The sequence below is a fragment of the Sminthopsis crassicaudata genome, chromosome 6, assembly GCF_048593235.1.
Source record: "Sminthopsis crassicaudata isolate SCR6 chromosome 6, ASM4859323v1, whole genome shotgun sequence".
Lineage (NCBI taxonomy): Eukaryota > Metazoa > Chordata > Mammalia > Dasyuromorphia > Dasyuridae > Sminthopsis > Sminthopsis crassicaudata.
The window spans coordinates 1,006,848-1,034,013 of record NC_133622.1 but is presented as its reverse complement, the minus strand read 5'-3'; the positions used below and the strand labels follow the sequence as shown (position 1 = coordinate 1,034,013).

Sequence of the window (27,166 nt, the reverse complement as noted above, 5' to 3'; positions counted from 1 at the left end):
AGTTATTAATGTTTCCCTCCATGAGAATGAGTTTGTTGAGAGCAGGAAGTACCTTTACCTTTTTTGTATCGCCAGAACTTCATGTAGGGCCTGGAATATACTATCATTGGTCAGGATGGCTAAGCTTGTGAACAACGGGCAAGCTTTAACGTCATGTATATGTATTCTTTTGTCAAATCTTCGATATCATCAGAAAGTGACTGGTCCATTATTTCTTATTCTGGGCAATTCTTGTCAATGTTCTGCCATAGAATGGGCAGGCCATTTAAATTCCAAGGCTGGACTACCTACTGAAAAGTCTTTATCTTACTTAGAACCAACAGCAGCATCTTTACAAACGGAAAAGCACCAGCTTATTCTGTCTGTGTGTGTGTGTGTGTGTGTGTGTGTGTGTGTGTGTGTGTGTGTGTGTGTGTGTGTGTGTGTGAATCACACGCGCACATTCACCCAGCCAGCAAAGGAGAATCACTGTTGCTCAATCTGTCTCCTGATTGACAATCTTCTGCCTTGGGGACGACTTCCCCAATTTGTCTGATCTCTGAGTTTGGGTGAGGGAAATTTCTTTCTTCTTCTATCAAAGCCCAGACAGCTGGTCTGAGGTTATGAAGATCGCTCAGGACCTTCGTGTAACAATATCAGAATGGGGTGGAGTTAGAGGACTCCCATTCTGAATTCCTGTAACTATACTCATAACTAGCCTTGTCTAGATCCCAATACCTACACACACACACACACACACACACACACACACACACACACTCTCTCTCTCTCTCTCTCTCTCTCTCTCTCTCTCTCTCTCTCTCTCTCTCTCTCTCTCTCTCTCTACTGCATCCTTCAACTCTGTTATACTCGTTTACATTTCTTCATCGTTCCGAAATTCATCCTCCTCCATTCTCTGACTGCCAGCTGTCACCAGCACTCTAGCTTTACCTGGGAAGCTGGGATTCTGTTTGATGAGTATTTTCCATAGTTACCTAACCATACTCACCATACTTCCTGGCTACCTCAACATGCCACAACATACATAACCCTCCCCCTCCATCTTTTATCTGTCATTTTGGAAAGATAATAAAATCCACACTGACGTTGCTGAAAAGACTAAATGGAAGAACTTCCCTGAACCTGGACATGACTTTTATAAATGGCATCTTCTCCAGTGGGAATGAAAGGTCTTTTTCCATTTGAGTCCCCAAATGTACCACAATGCATGACATATAATAGAGCTTAATAAAATCTTTTTTATTCATTTCACTTATTCAAATCAGTGCTCTCCTATATATTCTAAGTAGAGGATCAATAGCAAGGATACTTCAGTGTCTGCAACCATATTTAAAGATAGCCATGAATACAAGATGAAGGTTTAACCTCATTGTGGGCTATCAATAATTGATTAAAATTGATAAAATCCATGAAAATTAAAACACAATATCTTCTCAGGAGACCTATTGCAAAGTTATACGGTCACGCATTTGCTATTACCTAGGCATTTATCACTAGAAGCCAAATTGTGCATGCTCAGTAAGTCTCCTTGTTAGAAAATGCCCCCTCAAACCAAGTGAAAGGACGCACTGACTCGTACCTCGGAATGAGTCATAGACTCCTAGAACTCAGAGCTGAGAAGAACCTCAAATGTTACCTATTTTAATCCTCAATGCAAGAATACATTCTTACAATATCCCTGACAAATAGTTGTCCATCTATTCTTAATTGCCTCCAATGGCAGAAAATTCCCTAGTTACTAAAGCAGTTTATTCTCCTGTGGGACACTGATGCATTGCTACCAAGGTATATCTTATAGGAGGTCGAAATCTGTCTCTCTGGTACTGGGTCTCCACCTATGTCCTTATTACAGCTAGCAGAAAAATGAATCATTCTCCTTAATAGCCCTTCAGAAACTTACACATCATTCATATGCTTTCCCTCACCTCTGCTCATTCTCCCTTGCTTTAAGATGAATATTTCAAGTTATTTTTCTTTCCAACCAGTGTAGAAGGCCATATGATGGGGGAATTCTGGGTTAGGTATACCCCTGGTTAGGTATAAGCCCAGAAGAAACCTGCTGACAATGTCTACCTCAGCTCCCCAGCTTTCCTAATGGCTCTCAGTCTTCCTGAGAAATCAGGAGGAGGTGACAACCTGTATTTAAAGTGAAGCAGAGTAATACCAAGTGGCAAAGAGTCATCTACATACAATAGCAAGTTGTTTAAGTGGTCCCCGCATGCACAGTATATAGTTAGTGCATGTGCATTGTTGCTTTGGTTATATAAGGATATTAGGGTATATAAGGGTGAGAGAATTTGGAATAAATGGACTCCATGTTTTGACCATCCATGTGAGTCTCTCCTCATCGCTCCTTCACTGAGACCAAGGACTTGGGCTGGTCCCGAGATCCTCCAGAGAGCTAGGCTGGATGGTACATTTTAGCACCCTACCATGGGGACTCTAGAAAGTATAGTGCATTTTGACATCCCAATTTGGAGACGCTAGAAAGCAGACAACAAACCAGGACTAGTATATCAGGTTTTAGCATCCTTTCACTACTCTCTGATACCTTTCTTAACCATAGAACCATAAATGTGTCTGATAATTGTGATATATTGTGAAATATATCACTATATTGCAATATAATTGATTTTCTTGGCAATCCTAAATCCATGGGTTCAACAACATGATTTTAATGAAGGACCCATAACTTTCACCAGGCCACCATAAGGGGTATAGATCCCCTCTATTTCATCAATGTGATTTCTAAAATGTAGTCTCTAGAACTAGACCGCAGATATTCATTTTCCCTACCTGCAGCTCTACAATGGAAAAGTCCTTTGGTTTTCCAGCATTTTCCCTTAAGAACTAGGAATTTATAGAAACTATGTGATATCATTCCATTTCCATCCAGCATGATTAAAGCCAAAAATGTCCCCCTTGTTTACTCACCTCAACACTCCAAGTTTCCACAATTTCATTGGGGCATGTACTTCTATCAATGTGCATCGCAACCATTCCATACTTTAGTAAATGGTTTGATGAGTCACTGTGGCCAAAGGGAAAAGAAAAATTATCTGGCGGTCCTCTCTGGGCATAGGCTAAGCTTCTTTTCAACTTAGCTAAGCTGATCTTCAGCAACAAACTTACTGGTCCTTTGTCAAAATGGTGTCCAAAACCTTCCGAGCTTGACAGTAACTGCTTGAGTTTAGTTTTGCCTTGCATAGTCTTTAGAGAAGCAGGGACACTCCCTGTGCAGCAAAGCAAAACTGTAGGATATTCATGAAAAACCTTTAGTTATATAAAGTTTAAAAAAACTGAAGAATCCGTGGACCAGTTTTGACTATAACCCAGCACTAAAATAAGGAAGAAATACCAAGCTAAGTGGTGAGCAGGCAAAAGTAGAGCATACATACATTGTGGATATAAAAATTAGATTAAGAGTTGGGGGAAAAAAAAAACCTAGGGGCCAGGTCCAACTTCCTCATTTTACAGATAAAAAAACTGAGTTCCTGAATGATTAAATGCTTTAACCAAATTCATATGCTAATTAATGTCTTGAGGTGGTGTGTGAGCCCAGGCTTTCCTGACTCAAAGTCCAAGACCCTCAGGACCACACAAAGGAAGCTGTCCCTTTGAAAGGGAAACACTCAAAAGGTCATTACTAGAATGGGGGGAGTATGTTTTCTGCAATTATGTATGACATGGCAGAAAGATTCAATGTCCACATATTGAGATTCAAATTATTTTACTTCCTATCTGTGTAATTTTAAAAATATATATATATTTCTAATGTAAAATTTTATTTTTTTCAGTTACATGCAAAACAAAATTTAATATTTGTTTTTAAAACATGGAATTCCAGATTCTCTCTCTTCCTCCCATCCTGTAAGGATGCGGTTCCCGCAAAACAAGAGAAGGGAATTGTAAGGGCCCTTTAAATGGGTGGGCACAGTGCAACAGGAGATTGAGTGGCCCAGAAGTAATCTCTGTGGATATAGGACTGCCCTGTGGGTGGGATCCTGGCCATACTGAGATAGCTTTGTAATGGGTGACGATTCTCTCGCTAGTTGGCTGTGTGTGTGACCTCACGGGCCCTTTATAAGCCCACTGCAGACAGCAGTCGCTCTCTTTAACCTGGCTCCCTAACCTGGGGTTGCCAAGCCAAGCTGATGGATAGCCGAGAGGTAAGGAGTTTGTTAGAGAACACATGGGTCTTCAGACCAGGTGTTCACAAGGGAGCTGAAAAGTCAGGGCATTATGTGAGTAGGTATAATAAAGGCTTTTAAGATTGCACGTGGCTGTTCTTGAGTGTGCCATTTGTAACATGCCCTCCTGGCAGTTACACCATCCCACCCACTCCCATTGAGAAGAAACACGTGAAGTTATGCAAAAGATTTCTATAAGTCAGGTTGTGAAAGAAAAAAAAAAAAAAAAAGAAAAAAAAGAAAAAAGATTCTAGCCCTTGCCTCCACCCCACAAAAAAACCTTAAGAAAAATAAAATTTAGAAAAGTATGCTTCAATCTGCATTCAGATCCATCAGTTCTTTCTGTGCTGATGGAAAGCATTTTTAAAATAAGTTTTTAAGTTGTCTTGGATTATTGGATGGCTGAGAATAGTAAAGTCATTCACAGACAATCATCTCACATTATTGCTCCTTTGCACACTATATTACTTTACATTTCACTTTGCCTGAGCTTATGGAAGTTTTTACAGGTTTTTCTGAGAGTATCCTGCTAACCATTTTTTTAATGGCACAATAGTATTTCATCATAAAAACATGCCACAATTTGTTCAGCCATTCCCCAGTTTATGGACAGTCCCTCAATTTTCAATTCTTTGCCCTAAGAAAAAGTCTACTATAAGTGCTCTTGTTTATATAGGTATTTTATTCTTTTTAATCTTTTTTTTTAATACAAGCTTAGTAGTAACATAAGTAGATCAAAAGGTATTCATGATTTTATAACCCTTTGAGTATAATTCCAAATTGCTCTACAGAATGGTTGAATCAGTTCAAAATTCCACCAACACTACATTAATACCTCATTTTGGCAAAACTGCCTCCAACATTTGTCATTTTCCTTTTCTGTTTCCTATTAGCCAACTTAATAGATATGAGCTACCTTGAAGAAATTTTAATTTTCATTTCTCCAATCAATAGTGAGTATTTTTTTCATAAGATTATATATAACTTGATTATTTCATCTGAAAATTGTTCATATTCTTTGATTATTTATCAATTTGGGAATGGTTCTTATTGTTTTTTATAAATTAGACAGTTCCCTATGCATTTGAGAAATGAGACATCAGAAAATTTTGTTTCAAAATTAATTTCACAATTACTACTGATAACTGTATTTCTCCCATTTAATCTATTCTTTTTCTGCTTTCTCCCAGTCCCTCCTTAAAAAGTATTTTACTTCTAACTACCCCCTACCTTAATATGCCCTCCCCTATCACCATCGTCCCTTCTTAGATCTTCTTCTTCTCCTACTTTCCTGCAGGATAATAAACACTTCTATATCCTATTGAATATGTATGTCATTCTCTCTTTGAGCCAATTCTGATGAGAGTAAATTCACTTCCCCCCACCCCCACGCTTCCCTCCTTCACCTCTACTGTAAAATTGTGCTTTCATATTCAATTCACAACCAGCCTTCTGCCTATATTTACTCCTTTTAACCATCCTAATAATGGCAATATTATTATGAATCACCCTCCCATGTAGGAATGTAAACAGATAACAGATTATTAAATCCCTTATTATCTCCCTTTCCTAATTACTGCCTTATGCTTCTCCTGAGTCCTGTATTTGAAAGTCAAAATTTCTATTCAGCTCTGGCCTTTTCATCACAAATGCTTGAAAGTCCTCTATTTCACTGAAAATTAATTTCCAAAAAAATATTATATTCAATTTTACTGGGGAGGTGATTCTTGATTATAATTTAAGCTTCTTTTCTCTCTAGAGTATCACATTCCAAGAGCTCTAATCCTTTAATACTCAAGCTGCTAAAATTTTGTGTTATTCTGACTATGGCTCACCATTATCAATTTTTTTTTCCTTTCTGGAAGCTTGCAATATTTTCTCATTGACCTGAGAGCCCTAGAATTTGACCATAATATTCCTGGAAATTTTCATCATGGGATCTCTTTCAAGAGATGATTTGTGGATTTTTTCAATTTTATCCTCTGGTTCTAGAATGTCACAACAATTTTCCCTGATAATTTCTTGAAATATGATGTCTAGGTTTTTTTATAACATGTCTTTCAGGTAGTCCAATAATTTTTTAATTATTTCTCTTTGTTCTTTTTTTCCAATTAGATATTTCATGGTTTTTTTTCTTATTTTTTTCTTTCTTTTTGGTTTTGTTTTATTGTTTCTTGAATTCCCATAAAATCATTAGCTTTATTTGCCCAATTCTAAATTTTAAGGAATTATTTTCCTCAGAGACTTTTCATACATTCTTTTCTATTTGGTCCATATTTTGTTTTGTAAGGAATTATTTTCCTCATCAGCTTTTTGCACTTTATTTTGTTTCACTCCCATTCTCTCTCTCTTTCTTTCTCTCTCTCTCTCTCTATACATACATATATATATATATATACATATATATATATATGTATATATATATATATGTGCTGCCCCTCTCTCTTTTCAAAATCTGTTTTAAGCTCTTCCATGGCCTAAGACCAACTCTTTTTTTCTTGGAGTCTTTGGATATAGGAGCTTTGACTTTGACACCTATGTGTTTTGAGTGTATGTTTGATCTTCCTGGTTACCATAGTAACTTTCTATGGTCAGAATTTTTTTATGCATTTGCTCATTTTCCCAGCCTATTATTTAATTTTAGCTCTTTGTTAAAGTAGGGTTCTGTTTCCATAATAGATGGTGCAATGTTCCAAATTTCAGAGATTTTGTGCAGCTATTATCAAAAAATTTTCTGAATGCCTATACATTTTTCCAAGATGGTATGATCCAAGAAGTTTTTTCACTACCCTCCTGGCCTGTGCTCTAATTTATGATAACCACAAGCACTCTTCTCTGCCCTAGAACTATGAGGAGGGTTCCCCCTCCACTATGGCTATTAAGTTCTAGGGTGCTAATGCTTCTTCTCACTCTGGGACTGTGAATCAGGCCTCTGTCCTGGATCTGAGTAGGGGCAAAGCAACAGAGTGCTGCCTCGGTGTTAGCAAAGAGACTCCTGTAATCTCCTTCTGACAAGTTATTTGACAACTTTTCTGTCTGTAGGCTAAGACTTCTGGATGCTGCTGCCTGTGCTTGCAAGAGGTTCCTAAGGCCCATGCATGGTTTTCTGGAGCCTTTGCTGGGACTGCACTCTAGACTGATCCTGGTGTGACAGAACTTTCATAATGACCTTTTCATTTGACTTCAGCTAAAAAAAATTGTTTCACTCCATCTTTTTTGTAGGTTCTAATGCTCTGAAATTGGTTTAGAGTCATTATTGGAGAGGTTTAGGGGGAGATCTTGACTGAGTCTGCCTTTACTCTGCCATCTTGGTTCTGCCCCCCTCTATATAATCTTGTAAAAGTCATTTCCACCTTTCTATGTATCTTTCCTCGTCTGTAAAATACGGGGGTGAGCTAGATGCTCTCTGGGGTCCCTGTAGTTGTTGATCTATGAGTCTATGACCTAGGTTCAAATCTCACCTCAAACATTTCCTATCTCTGTATTATTGGACACCTCTATAGACCTATTTTCTCATCTGAAAAGAGGGAGTGAGTTGAGCTCCATGATATATAAGGTTCCTTCAAATTCTGGACCCTGCAACTTAGATTAATCTTGTAACAAATCAAGTAGATCCCTTCTTGCTCCTCCTTTGACTCTCCCTTGGCTGTCTATTACAAAGCACAGTTAACTTCCCCATCTCTCTCTTTCCAAATGCTTCACAAAGAACATTGAACATTACAGGTTTTAATGCTCACCAAAAGTTACTGAACAGAGGAATAGCTCCAGCTCTTCCTCTAACTTACTTTGATGTCAAAACATGTCAATTTGGAGTCAGAAGGCTTGCTTTCACATCCTAGCCTTACACCTCACCATGTGGCTGTAGAGAAGTGGGCAAGTAATTGAAACCCTGGTCCCCACTTTCCTTGTGTCAAATGAGCAATTTTGAATAGTAATAGTAACATGTATGTCTCACTTAAAAGTTCGTAAGGAGGTCTATATACGTTGTGTCATTTTATCTTTATGACAACCCTATGGGGGGGAAAAAAGATGAGCAAGGTTAGGTTAGTCACCCAGAGTCACACTGCTTGCCAGTCAGTGTCTGAGGAAAGAACAGAATGTGGATCTTCCCAACTCCAAGCCTAGCATTCTGCTCTGCCACCAAGAGGGTCTCTATGATCCCTGTCAGTTCCAAATTCTGATCCTATTGTTCATCAACACAAGGCTCCTTCTCCAATGAACTCATTGACAGTCCAGATTCCTTTCATCTACCCCTCTACAGAATGATCCTTAGGAAAGTCTTCTATATCAAGTGAGATAATATGTGTAAAATACTTTGTAAATCTCAGAGCACTATATAAAATGACAGCTGCCACCATCATCATAACTTCTCATTAATTTGATCCAAAAATAAAAAGAAAGAGAGGAAGGCAGAGATTTCTTTTGCAGGCAGCACAGATCACTCACTATTCTTCAAGTGTCTTCAAGAAAAAAAAAACCTTTCTGTCTCCTTAGCTAAGAAATGGTTCCAAAAGAGAGGAGATGTTGAGAGAAGCAGCATACATTTCAAAGTCTTGGCTACCTGCTGGCAACCAGTGCAACAAAAGTTAGAGTGAACCCGATTCTTCCCACACCTACTCCTTACATAACCACCATTACCATCTTTGTAATTTTTTATTCTTCAGTTAAAGGAAAATTAAACTTTCTCACATTTGACTTTTTAAACATTTCCTAAGATAACTTATTTGCTGAAATCAAAGTTACACTAAATAGCTTCCCTTTGTCTTCCCTTCCATCTCAGGAATTCAGAACAATGAGCCAGGACCAAGTTTGTTTGATCTCCCGACCAATAGGAAACTTGGAGCCTTGTCTCCACCATCCTAATGAGCTTAGCAAAGTCTATCTCACTTACCTAGATGGAATCCAATATTGCCAGACTGTCAGCTTGATGAGATGAGGCACTGGTTGTATCCTATAGGACACAGTAGACACTTACCCATGTCTAATTAATAAATTTCATGGCCTGGTCATTTTAAGTTAGGATCAATTCTTAGAATCACTTACCTAATAAAGCTAGTTCTTCTCTTTCAAGACTTAGAACATGTGAATAGTGCATTAACACCTCATTTATACAACATTCTCATGGAATTAGGTGGCTTACATGGAGAGATTCACCAGATATATAAAGCTTACTTCTTTAAACTTACTTGTTTTAGCTATTACTAAACCTTGATATATGCCTTCCTAAATCTCCTAATTTAATTCCTAAATCCTAACCCTGCAATTCTAACCCTAAATGTACTCTCACCTAACTCTAACTTTAAATGCTGGTTGAATTAATACATATATATATACAGAACCCATCTACAAATATCCTAACCAACCTAATCATGTCCTAAATGGGAAGTGTTTTGACTGGAAATGGAGTCATTCAACAAAGTATCTACCATCAATCCTCGTCTCAGCCTCCTGGAAGATCTTGGTGATTCTGCTCATGGAGAAGGATGGAAAGAGTTAAATGACCTAAGTTACTTTTTCAGACATTTCTGACTTCTCCATGATCCCATTTGGATTTTTCTTTTCTTTCTTTCTTGGGTTTTTTTTTTTTTTTTGGCAAAGATACTAGTGGTTCTATCATTTCCTTCTCCAGTTTATTTGACAGATAAGGAAACTGAAGCAAATGGGCTGAAATGACTTGCCCAGAGCCACATAAGTAAGAGGCCAGATTCAAAGTCAGGAAGATGAATCTTCCAGATTCCAAGCCCAGTACTCCATCTGCCATACCACCTAGCTGCCTCTAGAGAAGGAAGGAAGTTTTAAAAAGGAAGGATACCTAGTGTTGCAGCAGTCAGGTTCCGATTGCTCCAAGAACTACGAAGTGACTTTTGCAACTCCAATCCAGAGACAAAGACCCCTTTGAAAGCAATGCTCCATTTGGATACAAACTTGGTGAAACTGATATTACGTACAAACTAAGCTGTACCTACTTTCTTCAGAGATCAAGGTGGTGTAGATTCCCTCCCCTTCCCAAAGTATTGAGAGAAATATTTGTATTTCGTTTTGCTATACCTCTAAAGCAAATATTTCTTGTCAAAGCTACTTGGTATTGAGTTGTTTGGAACACTGGTTCCAAGGCCCAAATGCTGGGGATGGAAAGCATAGTGGGAAGAGACTCAAACCAATGTCAGTAGAACAAAGATACAGCTCAACTCCTCAAACTAGAACGCTGACAGAGACATGTAGCAACCTGGCTCTAGTACAGTAAACAGGTACATACACCCTAGTCAGAGTGAAAAATGGCTTTATTTACAAAGGATCACAGAGTTTAAGGAAAGGAGATAGAAGACAAATCACACCGGGACATTTCTTGCTATGCTTCTAGAAGTCTGATTCAAGTAAGAAAGATCATTTGAAAAAACAGATTTTTACATATATGAATATACATGGGTGTACATATACATACATGTGTTCTGTATATAAGCACACATGTATGTGCATATTCACACATTTCTAGATATAAATAAATGCCCTGCAGATGCCAATCATTAGCTCTCTAGCACAGAATCGCTGGCTCACTTTGAAGATCAGTTGTCACCCTCATATTGCCAAGAAGAGCAGAGGTCAGATGACTCAGGGCAGAATCTAACCTAAAGCCCGGATGGATCAATTACTGCCCCAGGTCTGAGAATAAGAAGTCATGAAGACACCATCAAGTGCCTTTCCTAATTGGGGAAAGTACAAGGATTTCACACAACAGTATTTTTCTCCAAATTTCAATAAGCCATTGACGTCCTTGTGAAAGGGGACAAGAGCCAGGACTGAGAAGTCGGGGAGCTCGGCAGTGGTTGGAGCCTATGGCTGTGCAGGAACAGACTTGACTCTTCATTGGTGGATAAGTGTACCTGTCACCCAGGTTCTGCCAGTGAGTCGAGATCTCAGATGGAAAGTAGCCAGAGGGCATGGGGAAAAGAGAAAGCCAACAGCTCTAGTTATGTGGGAACCTTGAACTTGAAGCAAGCTGATGATTAGACTCAGGGGGGTAGGAGGAAGATTGGGAAGGCCTATCTTCCCCTGTGGCTTGTAGAAAGGCAGGAAATTGAGGTGCGGGGCTGGGCCAGTAAGGAGACCAAGCTCCATGAAGTTCAGTGTCTGGTATTACAATATAACCAGAAGACGTGTTTCCAAAACCATAAAACGTCAGAGCTGGAAACAACCTTGGAATGTCGAACCCAGTCAATACATTGAGCCAGAATAGGAGACATGGAGTGTTTGAGCTTCCCAGGACCTCATCACAGACTATGAAAACTAGGAAAGGCAGCTGGGTGGGAGAGTCAGGGGCGGAATAAACTGCAACTCAAGAAATCATAAGTTCAAGTCTGGCTTCAGCTACTTAGTAAGCTGTGTAAACCTCAGCAAATTTAACTTCTATCTGTCTCAGTTTTCTCATCTGAAAATCAGAGGTGATAATAGTGTTTATCTTTGAGGAATGTTGTGAGAATCAAATGATATCATATTTGCAGTATTTTGCACTATGCAAATATTAGCTATCATTATTAATATTATTATTCACTGGAACTTGAAAAACCAAAAATTAATTAAATGAGAATCATATAAAATAAAATAAACTTTTAAAACACCATTAAATTCATTAACATTATTATTGTTATTGTTGCTGCTGCTATTGCTGTTATTAAGGAACTGCTTATCAAATTTGTGATTTACCCAAATCTAGATGGTATTACCAATGTACTTGATGACAATCAGGATCTGAAAAGATCTTGTCAGTTTAGCAAGTACAGTCCAAGGTCACAATCTGGCCCAGTGAAGCTTTCTGACTCATTCTTAATTCATATCTATAAAGAGAATGGGCCATTTTTGGCTCACGGGTCATAATTTCCAACCCGTGGGTTCTATAGCATCAGGTTGAATCTAATAAAAGGAAATTAGATAAAGATGGATAAAATCTTACAGCTTTGTCAAGAAGTACAAAATAAGGAGACATGGTTAAATAGCAATTCACTTGAAAAAAATCTTAGGTTTTTGTTTACTTGAAAACTGAATGTTCCTCAGCAGCCTAGCCCTCTCGACTCTCCCTCAAAAATTATAGCTTATACAGCATTTTAAGATTTACAAAGCTTTTTTCAAATATTATTTTCTTTGAATCTCAGTTACCTAGATAATCCCCATTTTATAGATGAGAAAATTGAAGCCGAAGGAGGTTAAGTGACTTTTGATGGGTCATAAAGGTAATAAGTATCTAAGGTTGGATTTGAACTTGACTCCAGTCCCAGAGTTCTAGCCATTGAGCCATCTATTTTTTCTCTATTATTTTCTTGAGTTGCATCAAGAAATTCATGACTTCCTTTAATATGGAGGTGATTACCTGTTGAAATTTTGTGTTTAGTTCTGAGAACCAGACTTTAGAAAGAAGATTTATAAATTGTTAAGTGTCCAGAGAAGTGCCACCAGGTTGTGAATGGTCTTGACTCTATATCCTATAAGGATTCATTGAAGTAGGAATGTTTGACCTGGAGAAGAGAAGCCAAAGATAGTCATGGTAGCCACCTCTAAGTATTTAAAAGGCAGCTGTGTCAAAGAGGAATTGGACTATTTCCATTTGTCCCAGAGAACCAGTAACAAGGTAAAAGTTGCCAAAATTCTGACGTAAGCATGACATTTAGGGAAATTCTCCACATTACATTAATCCAAAGGTAGAATAGGCTGCCTCAAGAAGGGCTGGGGTTTCCTGTCCTTGGAAGGAGCTCAATGAAAACATTTTGGGTATATTCAAATGAACTGAATATTCATTTGATTGTGAGTGGACTAATTATAAGTTCCTTTCTGCTCTAAAAATTCTGATTCTATGTAAAGTTTAGGAGACTTGGTCAATATATATTCAGACCATAAATGGACACAAGCAGTCGTTTTTTTTAATAATAAATTTCTGATAGCTGCTTTTCTTGTTATCATTTTGCCTTACAAAAGCTGAAGTCAAACTGAAAAAAGGCTACTTATTTTCTTGTTGCTTGTAGTTTAATATATTTAAATAGTATTAGTTTTGGTTTCATTTCAATTTAGCTTCTGGTTAATATTCACATTGCTTGCCGAGCTGTTATTAGAGTATTATTACTTACTAAATTAATATTTTAAATCAATATTTAATTTTTCCTTTGCTTTCTATTCCTTGAGCTCCTTGTAAGCATTCCAAAAGTGGTTCTTTTAGTAACATTTTGGCTATTAAGAAGTTCTTGAAATGGGAAAAGGACAGAATGTGCTGTGTATATAAATGACAGCCTGATTTCAGCCAAGGGTTGTACCAAAGCATTCAGCAAGTTTTCCCACACTGCTTCTGCCATGCAAATAAATTCTGCCCTATAACACAACGACAATTCCTGCCCAGAACCCATTTTGGCCAAAAGTTGTTAACAGCTAAGGGACCAAGAAAACATATGAGTAAATGGACCATTCCGTTGGTTTTCTTTTATGATCATAATTAAAACAGCTTGCTACTTTTCCTAGTGTTGAGGGAAAAAAGGATAAATAAAACATTAGAGGTGAATAGAGCTTTAGAATATTGAATGTTAGAACTAGGCAGGTCCAGAGCTGGAAGGAAAACTTCATGAAAATCAATTTCAAGTGTGTATTAAAAAGTTAGAGGCAAGAAGAAATACATAATTGGGACTGGGATAAGAGAAAGTAGACATGGAAGTTCCATGTCCACATTGAGATACATTAGGGGAAGAAGCCAACTCAGTTCAACTGAACAAATATTCAGCAGTAGAGAATACAAAAGCAAAACTGAAAGCAGTCCAACCCTTCAAGGGGCTGAAGGTTGCAATACTGGCACAGAGAGAGAGTACAATTAGAGGGATCTGGCAGGACTTCTTGATGGAGATGACAAGCAAACTGAGCTTTCAAATTCGAGTTTTATGTAGCAGAGTTGAAAGAGTCCATCCTAGCTCTATGGCACCGCCAAGGGAAAGACAAAAAAGTTTCAAGGCAGAATTCCTCGGTCAATAAGCAACAAGCAGACCAGTTTAAGGATTTTGTGGAGAACAGGAGAAGAGAGGGGAATACAAAAGGTGACCTTTTCAAATATCTTTTCAAACATTGAATACAGAACAAGAATGTGGTAGAATGGAAATAACACCGAGATCCTTCTTCCTACTATTTAATCTTTATTACAACTTCTACTAAACTGTTAAATATAATCTATCCATCAGGCAAGCTTATAGCTTGAAAATGTATCAACTTTTATATGGTCTGAGACTTATATTAATTTATTTATATTAATTTTTAATTTCCCTTCACTACTATGTGATCTAGATAGGACAAAGATGATTATCTCCATTTCCTGGCTGAGTATATGCAATAAGACTTATATATGATGTGACTTGCCCAGGGTCACAGAGATATTTGAGATATGCTGACTTTTCAATGAAAATTTCAATTTTCAATGACTTTTCAATTCAATGATCTTTGACATAACTCAAAGAAGATAAAGAAATGAATACTTGAGAAATACTTTAGAAAAATTAGATATGATGGACTTTTGGAGAAAACTAAATGGGAATAGAAAGGAGTAGAATATTTCCTCTGCTATCCCCCATGGCACCCTCATAAAAACTGACTATGTAAGAGTATATAAAAGCTTTCAACTAAATGTAAAAAGATAGAAATATTAAATACACTCTCTTTAAACTGCAATACAACAACAATCACATCCAATAAAGGGCAATAGAAATATAGATTAAAAAACTAAGTAGAAACCAAATAATCTAAGCCCAAAGAATGAGTTGAAAAACAAATGATAGAAATAATAATTTGATTAAATAGAATGAAAACAATGAGACAACATACCAAAATATATGAAATGTAGCCAAATTAGTACATTGGGGAAATTGTATATCCCTGATTCTTACATCAATAAAATATATACAGTGATGAATAAATTGGATGTTCAACTCTTTTGATTTTTAAGAATTTCCTATTTGGTATTTAATTGGCATTTTTTGATACATGCAGAAAAAAACATTTAACAAAATATAACACCCAATCCTATTAAAAACACTAGGAAACATAGGAATCAATGGGGTCTCTCTTAAAATCATAAGTAATATTTCTCTAAAACCACCAACAAGCATTGTTTGCAATGAGAATAAGCTAGAAGCCTTCCCAATACCATGAGGGATGAAGCAGGGATACCTATTATCACCATTATTATTCAATATTATATTAGAAGTGCTAGCTTTAGCAAAAAAAGAAAAAGACACTGGAGAAATTACACTGAGCAATGAAAAAAAAATAACTATTATTCTCTGCAAATAACATGATAGAGAACCCTAGAGAATTAACTAAAAAACTAATTGAAAGAATTAAGAATTTTAGCAAAGTTGCTAAACCCAGGGAAATCAGCCTTTCTGTATACTACCAACAAGCCCCAGCAGGAAGAGATAGAAAGAGAAATTCCTTTTAAAATAACTGTATATGACATAAAATAGTTTAAGTATATTTCCTAAGACAAACACAGAAATTTTATGACAATTACAATAAATTTTTCATAAAAATACAAATCTAAACAATTAGAGAAGTAATAGTAGCTACTGCATAGGCAAAACTGACAATTAAAAAAATACAATTCTATATAAATAGCATTACTTATTCAGTGCTGCACTAGGCAAACTTCCACAAAATTACTTTATATAACTAAAAAAAGTCAGCAAAATTCATCTGGTAAAACAAACTTTCAGAGATATTATGGGGCAAAAGGTGATGGAAGGCATATTTATGGGGGGGGGGGCACAGAAGATTAGGGTTGTTGTGGCCATGGAACTAGAAAGTCACAAGTGGATCCAAAGTTTCAAGCCTGGGTAACATGGAAAATTGAAGGTATCAAACATGTATCATGCTCCTGCTGGGTGTTGAGAAATTGTACTAATTTTGAATCACTAACAAAGCCGTAACAAACTCTGGATACAATGTCAGTGTTTCAGATCAAGGTAAGATACAAATGTAGCTAAAACTAGGGAGACTGGGTATAGAGGAAAGAAAACTCAACTGGGAACATGGAAACCTAGCTTCTAGTGCTGAATTTTCCGGTAATTCAGCTCATTTTTTTTTAAAGTTAATTTTCACACCAAGTAAAGATCCATGCTAGTAATGTGGGTACTTTTGAGGGGTACATCATTTACCTAGACTAGTTTTCGCTTTCCTCATCTGTAAACAGAGCTAAGGGGCACCACAGTGCACAGAAGGTGGGTCTACAGTAAAGTCTTTCTGAGTTCAAATCTGGACTCATATTTATAAAATATAGGGGAATATAAAAAATATGGGGAAATATAAAAATGTGGGGGAATATAAAAATGTGGAGGAATATAAAAATGTGGGGGGACATAAAAATATGGGGGAATATAAAAATGTGGGGGATATAAAAATGTGGGGGGACATAAAATATGGGGGAATATAAAAATGTGGGGGAATATAAAAATGTGGAGGAATATAAAAATGTGGGGGGACATAAAAATATGGGGGAATATAAAAATGTGGGGGAATATAAAAATATGGGGAAATATAAAAATATGGGGAAATATAAAAATGTGGAGGAATATAAAAATGTGGGGGGACATAAAAATATGGGGGAATATAAAAATGTGGGGGAATATAAAAATGTGGGGGGACATAAAAATATGGGGGAATATTAAAATGTGGGGGAATATAAAAATGTGGAGGAATATAAAAATGTGGGGGGACATAAAAATATGGGGGAATATAAAAATGTGGGGGAATATAAAAATATGGGGGAAGGGAGAGAAAAAAATTTTTGAACACAGGGTTTTCTAAGGGTGAATGTTGAAAATTATCTATGCATGTTTTGAAAATAAAAAGCTTTAATTTTAAAATTAATTAATTAGCTAAAGAAGGAGCACCGAATTTTTACATTTCTGAATAACAAAAGACATACATGGAAGTATGGCAAAAACAATGAGTAACCAGTGGCAATTTTGGAAGCGGAGGATGATGTGGCAAAGACAATGAAGGCTTATTCATACCAGGGTACCATGAGGTTGACTTCTGTTTAATGAGCATAGATTAAGCATCTCCCTGGTACAGGTACTGTTCTATGTCCCAGTGACAGATACAGATATAAATGGATAGAGATTGAGACACACATATATATACACACTGTGCCCTGGAGGGACTTCTGAGAGACAGAAGTGAGGAAGGAGAATGTCCCAGGTATGGGAGACAGCTTGTGCAAATGCAGAGTTTGAAAGCAGAATATTCTCTGGGGCAGAACAGCACATAGGCTAGTTTGGCAGGAGGGTTAAGGGAGTGAAGGGCAGTAATCTGAAGGTAATCTGCAAAGAGAGACTGGCTGGAACTAGAAAATGATGAAGCAATGAATGGACACTAGAAGTTAATCAAGCCCCAGCCCTGGCTGTATAACTAGAGAGCGATCACATTGTTTAGAGGAGACGGCAGTCACCAATTCTAGTCTTCCTCTCCAATGTCTCCTAAGGGAATGATTCATTCATCTCTTAGGAGCAGGGTGACCAATCTGCTACTATACAACCTGATAGGGAGCTTCAGTTCTTCCACTATTTCTCTCTTCCCCCCTTCCTCACTTTCTCCCTATTTTCCCCACACTCCCCCAATTTCCCCTTTTCCCTCCTCCCTCACAGGTAAATGCTGAAACCTCATTTTTGTGAAAGGCACATCCAGCCTAGCTGTCCATTCTCCAGAAGTTCCTGTCTGCTCTGCCCCATGACCACCCACTACCCTTGGCACTGTCCTTTGACCTAATGGGGCAATCTGAGGTCCTCGGGGCTTTGTCATAAACTCAGCAGTGAAGCCTTTGGACCTGAGCCTTTGCAACCATCCACAGCCACTTTCTTTCTATGTTTTCTCTCCCAATTAAATGTGTTAGTCCCTTGAGAGCAGAGACTCGTGCTTTTTCCGTGCGTACCCCTTGCAGTTAGCACAATGGCACATAGTGGGCACTTAATATGCTTTTTCATACATTTCTTCAGAGGAGCGGTAGTAAAAGAGTATACGTGGCAAGGTTCCCTCTCCCAGAAGCAGCATCTTACATTCTACTTCCTGGACCTTGCTTATCAAAGTTAAGTAAGGGCAGGGTTACACAAGGCACACTTCCTCTGTCTGTTACCAAGTGTCGGCACTAGAAGGGAGGCTCAGGGTCTCTGAAGCATTGCTCTTCATCCCCGGCCGGCAGCTTACCGCATCATCAGGAAAGGCCGATGGCCCGTACGGCTGTTACCGGGCTCTGGGCCGATTCTGACCGCAACAACGTCTGCTCAAGCATCCCTCTCCCAGGGACTAAGGACCGCCTCCTCTCAGCCTTACAGGAAGACGGACGCTTCTTTTGGGTTCCTGCTATTCCTCACCAACTGGGGGAGATGGCACCTCTTCTATGAAGGGCTCTCATCTACCCACTATGATTCCCATGCTTTTTCTTGAAATTTTGACTACTCCATGAAAACATCTCCTTTGCACCTGAGGATAATTTACCTTGTTTTGATAATTATTTCGTGTACAATTCCAACTGTTTTTGGTATGCAATAAGCCCCTCAAGGGCAGAACACAATTTCCACCTGTCTTTTTGCTACAGAGCCTTGTTTAATGCACATTTAGAGAAAGAACTCAAATAAACATACCTGGGCTCGGTAAAATGCCTCCAGTGTCTGCGGTTCCCAATCATCCCCACACACTGCTGCACAAGCAATCTTGCTAACAACCATGCTGACAAGATGACTCTGCTCCTCAAACACTGTCTGTGGTCCCTACTACTTCCTAAAGCATCAGCCTCTCACTGGACATCCCAGACTTTCTAGAATCTGTCTGAAATATACTATTCTCTAGGGGCAGTGAAGTAGCACCATAATGCATCATGGTGGGCCTGGGTCAGGAGACTCATCTTCCTAAGTTCAAATCCAGCCTTAGATACTCACTACCTGCATGACCCTGGGAAAGTCAGCTAACCCTGTGTAACTCAGTCCCCATATCTGCAAAATGGATCGAAGGAAGAAACAGCATCTTTACCAGGAAAACTCTAAATGGGATCACAAAGAGTCAGACAAAACTGTAAAAAAATGATTGAAAAACAACTATTTTAGCCTTACATTATTCCTCTTCACCCCCAAAATTAGAGTAGTCACTATCACTTGTTCACCCCCTGCTGTCTCCTACATCTGTCTCTTTGATGGTACTGTCTTAGCCCTTACCTCCTCCACCATCATTGCCACCACTAAGCCATCCATACTTGGAATGACTTCCCTGCCAGCTAAACTTTCAGAGATCCTTCTTTCCTGCAGACCCCCATTGTGACAGCATTTCCTCCATGAACCCTTCCCTGACACACCTTTGTCACTCTCTCCTCCTAGCCCTCTCACGCGTACAAAATTCATCACTCTCTCCGTAAAGGTGCATTCCCAGATGTCCCTCTTCTTTGTACTAGAATTATCTAGGTAGACAGGAAAATGCATAATTCTTCTTCCTGTCCCTATCACCACCACCCATCAGCTGGCTGGCTCTTTCAGAGTCTGTCAGATCTAATCTTTCTCCGATGCCTTAGCAGGTCTTCTTCTGCTCAAAGGGTACTAAAGAAATGTCTGTGGCCTGAATCAACTGTCTCCTCAGCATGCCATCAAATGGGCTCAATTCCAAAGTTCTTAAAAAGCTTTCGGAAAGAGGCAAAAAACAACCTGAACCCCACAAACACCAACTGAGTCTCTTCTGAAAAAAAAAAAGCATTGCTGATAAAAACTCATTCTTCAAAATACATGGCATTGCTGGCCAATCTTTCTGTGATACCAGCCATATTTTGTCACTTCCCAAAGCTACACTGGGACATGTTCTAGTGACCATTTTTGTCTGTGCCATCGTCACTTTATTCCCAATTATAAAAATTTAGCCAGTTCTGAATGTCCAGCAGATCAAATTCTCTGAAACACAGCCACTGTACTACCATGCCAATACTGAGAATTTCAAAAGAGACTTCAGAAACTTGTCCAATTCCCTCATTTTACAGATGAGGAAACTGAGGCTGAAAGAATGAAAAGTGATTTGTCCAAGATCTCACAATGAATAAAAAAAGGGACAGCTGACTCCACAACTGATGCTCTTTCCCTATTCCATATTGTCTCTAAATGGGCAGCCTTCTGGTGCCCCAGACAGTTCACTTCCTTCAGAACAAACTGAATGTGTACCCATGCATCTGTGTCTGCATGTGTCTGTGTGTCCATGTGTGTGTGTGTGTGTATGTACACGTGCGTACGTGTGTGAAATAGACTTCTCTTACCCATCTATTTCCCATGTCTTCATCCATGTGCACACAGGCAGCCTAGGTTCACGTGGAAAGGCCTCCACGTCCCACAGTCGAGTGAGTCAGCCGTCTACGCAAATGAGAGCAGGGGCAAGCCAGTCACAGTGCCGCTTCATCTCAACCACATCCTTTTTGCACAACTGACTGAGGGGCACAAAGAGGTTTCCAGTTTGCGCCACGAACACAGCCCTCAGGGACTATCCTTCCCCCCCTCCTTCTTTCCAGGAGCTCTTAGGGAACGATGATATGGGGGGGGGGGGGGTAGAAGTAGGTCCCTGGATCTTTCTTACTAAAGAGGCCAAAAGGCCAGTGATCCCTTAGGCAGAGCTGTATGGGCCAGAGCAAGCAGCGTGAAGTGTGGGGGAGGAGGAGATCCCCACCCTGCCGGGAGACAGGGCTTCAGCTGGGAGACTGCCAAGTGGAAGGAAGAAACAGGAAAAGATAGGGAGATAAGAGATGGTGTTTTTACTTCACACCGTCTTGAATTTTAAAAAAAAAAAAAAAAAAAAAAACTTTGTAAATATTACCTCATGTGATCCTCACAACCCTGGACTGTAGGGGCTGTTTTATAGATCAGGAAATTAAGACAGACGTGGATTTCTCCGTGGTTCATGCAATCTTTTGTCATCTCGCTATTTCTGTTGTGAGGGACTCTTCATCACCCTGTAAGGGGTTTTCTTGCTAAGGTAGTGGAGAAGTTAGGCTTTTCCTTCTCCAGCAAATTAAGGCAGAGAATAAGTGACTTATCTAGGGTCACACAGCTAGTCAATGTTTCAGGTCCTATTTGATTGGGTCTTCCCAATTCTAAATTCAGGGCTCTACCCTCAGAGATGCATCACTGCTGCCAGGGCAGAGATTAAGTGACTTGCCCACTATCATACAGCTAATTAGTGCCTAAGGCTGGATATGAACTCAGGTTCTCCTGATTCTGGGTCCTTTGCTATCCATTGAGCCACCACTAGGCTGGGGTCAAAGTTCACCAAACCCACCCCCTGGGAACTCCCTCTTTTAACTATACTTGCAAAGAAGTGAAAAAGCTATTGTTTTAAGACTTTATTGTTTTAAGACTTCTGATGGACTACATGCAGATGCTATCATGGAAGTTTGTTCCTTCTTTAATAGTTCTGTTGCCTCTACCCAATTTATATTTAGTTTTTTTTTTAAGATTTAATAATATATTTAATATTTTATTTACCACCAAGCACATATAAAATAATTAACATTCCCAGTTCCCTGGTCTCTCCTTCCCTCCATGTCCTCCCCCCTCATTGAGAAGGCAAGAAATGTGATATAGGTGGTACAAGTAAAACATACTTCCATATCAATTATGCTGTGAATGCTCTTCAGTGAACTTCCCTTTCCATTTGGCCAATTCTGCTTTTTAAGGAGTTTTTCCAGAGGATTTTTGTGTCTTTTGCCATTAGATCTTTTCTGGTTTTTAAGGTGCTGTTTTTTTCCAGGCATGTGTATGTATATGTGCACATATAAACATGTGTACATATGCCTCCTTTACCAAGGTGTTGACTTTTTTATTTTATTTATTTATTATTTTCTTGCTTCCCTCATTTATGTTCCCAATTATTTCTGTACCTCTCCCATTTGATTTTTTTTTTAAAATGTGAGTTCCAAAAAGTTATCCAACTGTGCATCCCCTTTGATCCAGCCGTGTTACTACTGGGCTTTTATCCCAAAGAAATCTTAAAAAAGGAAAAGGGGCCTGTATGTGAAAAAATGTTTGTGGCAGTCCTGTGTGTAGCGGCTAGAAACTGCAAACTGAGTGGATGCCCATCAATTGGACAATGGCTGAATAAATTGTGTTATATGAACATTATGGAATATTATTGTTCTGTAAGAAATGACCAGCAGGATGAATGCAGAGAGGCCTGGAGAGACTGACATCAACTGATGCTGAGTGAAATGAGCAGGACCAGGAGATCAGTGTACACGGCAACAACAGTACTATATGAGGATCAATTCTGATGGAAGTGGCCCTCTTCAACAATGAGAGGATCCAAATCAGTTCCAATTGATCAGTGATGAACAGAACCAGCTACACCCAGCGAAAGAACTCTGGGAAATGAGTGTAGACCACCACACAGAATTTCCCCTCCTTCTGTTATTGTCTGTTTATATTTTTGTTTTCCTTCTCAGGTTATTTTTACCTTCTAATCCGATTTTTATTTTGTGCAACAAGATAACTGTATAAATATGTATACATATATTGTATTTAACATATACTTTAACATATTTAACATGTATGGAACTAGCTGCCATCTAGGGGAGGGGATGGGAGGAAGGAGGAGGAAAGTTGGAATAGAAAGTTTTGCAAGGGTCAATATGTAAAAATCATCCATGTAAATAAAAAGCTATAATAATAATAAAAGAAAAAAATGATCTCTTTCAGGAATTTTCTTTGGGGGGTGAAAGCCAATCCACATTTTTCTTTGAGGTTCTGGATATAACAATTTTTGACCTGTTATCTTCAAGGCAAGTGCAACAGAGCTCATTTTTTTCTTTCTTTATTAGTACTAAGACTTCACCAGCTGTCATATATGGGAAACATCTTTAATTTCCTTTTGTGAATTTTAACTTGTGACCATTTCAACAAGGCTGGGCTCAGGATACAGAGTTTGAATTAGAAGGTGCCTTAGAGTTTCTCCAGACATGATGTTCTTAACTAAGATCCAGGGATCCCCAAGCAGACCATGGATAGATTTCAAGATAGTCTGTGAACTTGGCTGGAGAAAAAAAAAAAATATATATATACCTTTATTTTCAGCACTTTTTGGTTTTCTTAGTAATTCTTATCTACTGTTTCCTTTTTTTGGTACCTTCAGACATTCCCACGTCTCACTCTTTCTCAACAGATCTTATTTTATCATCCTCTCATGATCTCTTCCTATAGCTTTTCTTTCCCCCCAGCAACTTCATAACAGCTCTAAGATAAACTAAAAACCTTTCTTCTTGGCTTTCAAAAAGCTGCACAACCTGCCCTTAATCTCTCTTTCCAGCCACTTTGGATATTATTATTCTCCTTTCTTCATTTTGTCTCTTTATATCTCGTTTTATCTCTGTGCTCACCCATTCATTACCCAACTTGGAGGTCTTTGCACTGACCCTCCTCAATACCCAGAATTTACTCCCTCCTTACTTGTACCTCAGAGTAGCTCTTCCTTTCAAACACAGCTAAAGTATTATCTTACACATCCATGAAGTCTTTCCTGCTATATGCATTTAATATGAATTTGTATTAAATATGTATGTATATATACAGATGTATCTATGTGTATACACAGGATAGTAAGAGAGAAAGGGAGAAAGGTACGTGTTATACACACATCTCCTCTATTAGAATGTTAGATCATTTCCTGCTCTGTACTTATATCCACATTGTCCAGCCCACTGATAGCCACAGAACAAATATTTTTCAAATACTTATTTGTTGATATGAGGAGACACCAACATTTTTATTAACGGGACTCTTGTTTTTAAGCGAGCCAGGTTGTATAGGATTTTCAAAACCAAGTAGAAATAGTTGATATTTTAGCCTAGAAGCAACAGGGAACAACTGCAGTTAAATGATCCTCTTCAAGAGATGCAGCAGTCCCCCTTCACTACCAAACTCTTGGCTTGCTTACAAAAACCTTTTGCACAATCAGAACCTATAATTCCAGGGGTATCCTCCCAAAGGCAGAACTAGTAGACTCTGAATGGACACAGTTTATTAAAGTCTTCTTCTGAAGCCCCACTTGGGCCACAGACATGACCCTGGACTTCCAAAAGCTCTGCTAGGAGGATGTAGATTCTCGCAGGCTCTACCAAGTTGGAAGGGATTGCTGCAGAAATTCAATAAAATACTCAGAGAATTGACCTAGCTAAGTGACTGAGTGTGTGTGTGTGTGTGTGTGTGTGTACATGTACTCGTGCATTTGTCTGCATGCACACTTATCACCCAGAGTCTGGCTATCAGGCTATTTTTTTTATTTTGTTTTGTTTTTAGCAATTGCAACTCATGAAAACCACCTACTAAGGTGTAGTGGGGCCAAAATCTGCATCAGTGAAGGAAGTAAGAACACTAAGGAAGGCAAGGATCCTCCCTTTCATGTACCTGAGATAACAAGTTCTCTAGAGGTGGAAAATTGTAGGTCTTATCAAGTATGTTGCTGTGGCCCTACAAGTTTAATATCGGGAAATTAGAGAAGGTACAAAAACCATAAGCTCCCATAAAAGCGACTAACATCAGGGACCTGGAAGATTTGGGAGGAAAAAGGTCTTTGTGTCAATACTTCTGCGTTTGATAGAGTAGCCAAAGCCCTGAGGTATCTAATGCTTTTTTTAAAAAATAAATAAATAAAATATCTGGTGTGCCAGAGGAAAATGGGCCAGAGACTGAAAGGCACCAGGGTTTCTCAATGGAAAAAAACAATGACTGTCTGGGTTTGTTACATCCTTTGTGCCCTGCCACCTAATGAGCAGCCCGATGCAGAACTTCAAACTCGGCTGATAAACAAATATTATTTAAGCATTTACTCTGTTCCAATGAACAGTGGGCACTGAGGGTTCTGAATTAAAGGGAAAACTTAGATCAAAAATGTATAAATAGTCCCTGTTCTTGAAGAGCTTGTACTCTACTGAGGGAGAAAAAATATACCTGAACACATAGAAAGCGATCAAAGGTAGTTGAAGGGAAGGCCAGAGGGACCATATAAAAGGCAACATTTGGCTTGAGCTTCGAAAGAAATATGGGATTGTAAGGGAGCAAGCTGGGAGGGGGGTTGGTAGAACAAGTAGCCATTCATATCTTAATATCTCAACTAAACCTGGAGAGGAACCTGAACTATAGCAATCTGCGACCAATAAAAGAAGAATGTGGAGGTGGTTGACAGTATTCAGTGAAAGAGTGCTACAGCTGGTCCTTGGGAAGGACCCCAATTTCATCAGACATAGAAAGGAGGCTTCCTGGGGCTCCAGAGATTTTGCGATACTTGATAAGAGAGAGCATGTGTCATCATCATCACAACCCCATGGCCCAGTGCTTCCCATGGCAGATGCTTTTCTATATCAGAGGAGAAGGTACTTACCCTGCTTAAACCACTCCAGGACGTCAAGGAGGAAGACAATCCCCCCTTTTAAAAAAGAAGGGTAGAGCCAAATTCAACTTTCCTTAAACATTTTTATCAAAAGCCTGGAGCTTCTTCTTTCTTTTTTTAAGGGAGAGAGAATGAAATGGGGAAGCTCCTTGTGCAGAAATTCCCTCCATCAAAGCAGATCCCAAAGTTTTCAGTTGTTTAAGCTTTCTTAGAGTGTTGTCAGGGACACAGAGAAGCCAGGGGATCTCCTGAGCCAGTCAGGGTCAAAAGCAGGGTTTAAAGTCAGGCTCTTTCTGACTACCACACGGTCTGTCTTATGGTAAGAGGAAAATGTAAATAGAGTACTTTACCTACCTGTAAGAGTACTATTAATAGTTGTTCAGTCCTCTTCAGTCCAACACTTCATTACCCCATTTGATGTTTTCTTGGCAGAGACACTGAAGAACTTTGGCCATTTCCTTTTCCAGCTCACTTTACAGATGAGGAAACTGAGGCGAGCAGGGTTAAGTGACTTGCCCAGAGTCACACAGCCAGTAAATGTCTTAAGTTCATATTTAAACCCAGAAAGATAACTGAGTCTGTCAGGATCCCAGGCCGGTGCTCTAGCCACTGTACCGCCCAGTTGCTCCAAGTATTAATAAAGCACTTTTTCAGTCACAAAAGCACCTGACATCCATTATGCCATTGAAGCTACACAATACCCCGAGCAGCAAATAGCACAAGCACAGTCACCTGATTGAAACTGAATTGTTAGAACCTGTGGCCACTAAGGGATGAATTCTGAAGCTGATACAATGAAAAGAGTGCTGGGTGTGGAGGCAGGCCAAGCTAGTTATGGGACTTTGGGGCAATTTGATGGAAGTCATTTCCACTTCGTGGACCTCAGTTTGCTGAGGTGTAAAAATGGGAACTGGACCGTATGATTTCTGAGGGTGCTGCCGACTCCAAATGACTCTGTCCTAGTCTACAAATAACAATTTCCATAAACTCGCATCAGCTCGCATCAATTCCAATTAAGCTTTCAATTCTCCAGCCTACATGATCCCCAGAATACGAAATCAGAAGCTCTTGGGGATAGAAATCAGGGAAGAAGACAGGGGGAACATGCCTTAACCCTCCTTAGCACAGCATTTGTTCAGACACTGACTGTTCCTAGATAGTAATATGATTCTAATTTCTGACTTCATGTAAACACTTGTCAAATGGCTAAAAATGAAGCAAAATAAATTCTCACCTCCTGTTTTTGCTTTAAAAAAGCAATGAAATATTGGCAAATAGATAGAGGGCTAACACTGAATCGGGGGAAAACTGTGGTCAAGCCCTCCCTTTTTCACATTCCGGATATCCATCTATGGAGCGGTGACAACTTCTCGGTGCCCCAGAGATTTTCCAGGGCTATAAGTGATAGTAATAATAATATAATGATGACACTAATAGTAATGATAATGATGATGGCACTTACCTAGTCCCTTAAGGTTTATGAAACATTTCATGAATATTCTTTCATTTGCTCCTTATTCCAACATTTGGAGGGAAGTTATTATTATCTCCTTTGAATAGAAGAG

At 38.9% G+C, this 27,166-nt stretch overlaps 1 protein-coding gene across 3 annotated transcripts in view; it reads right to left on the bottom strand.

Annotated features, from left to right (window-relative positions):
- JAKMIP1 (janus kinase and microtubule interacting protein 1) overlaps positions 1 to 27,166 on the bottom strand; it is a 224,442-nt gene that overhangs the window by 179,724 nt on the left and 17,552 nt on the right. The window contains exon 2 of one of the 3 annotated variants that reach the window (XM_074275076.1): positions 2,935 to 3,031. The exons of the other annotated variants lie outside the window; for them this stretch is intronic. The gene's annotated coding sequence lies outside the window, so the exon portion shown is untranslated. The remainder of the gene's footprint in view (positions 1 to 2,934; positions 3,032 to 27,166) is intronic. 3 annotated transcript variants of the gene reach the window in all.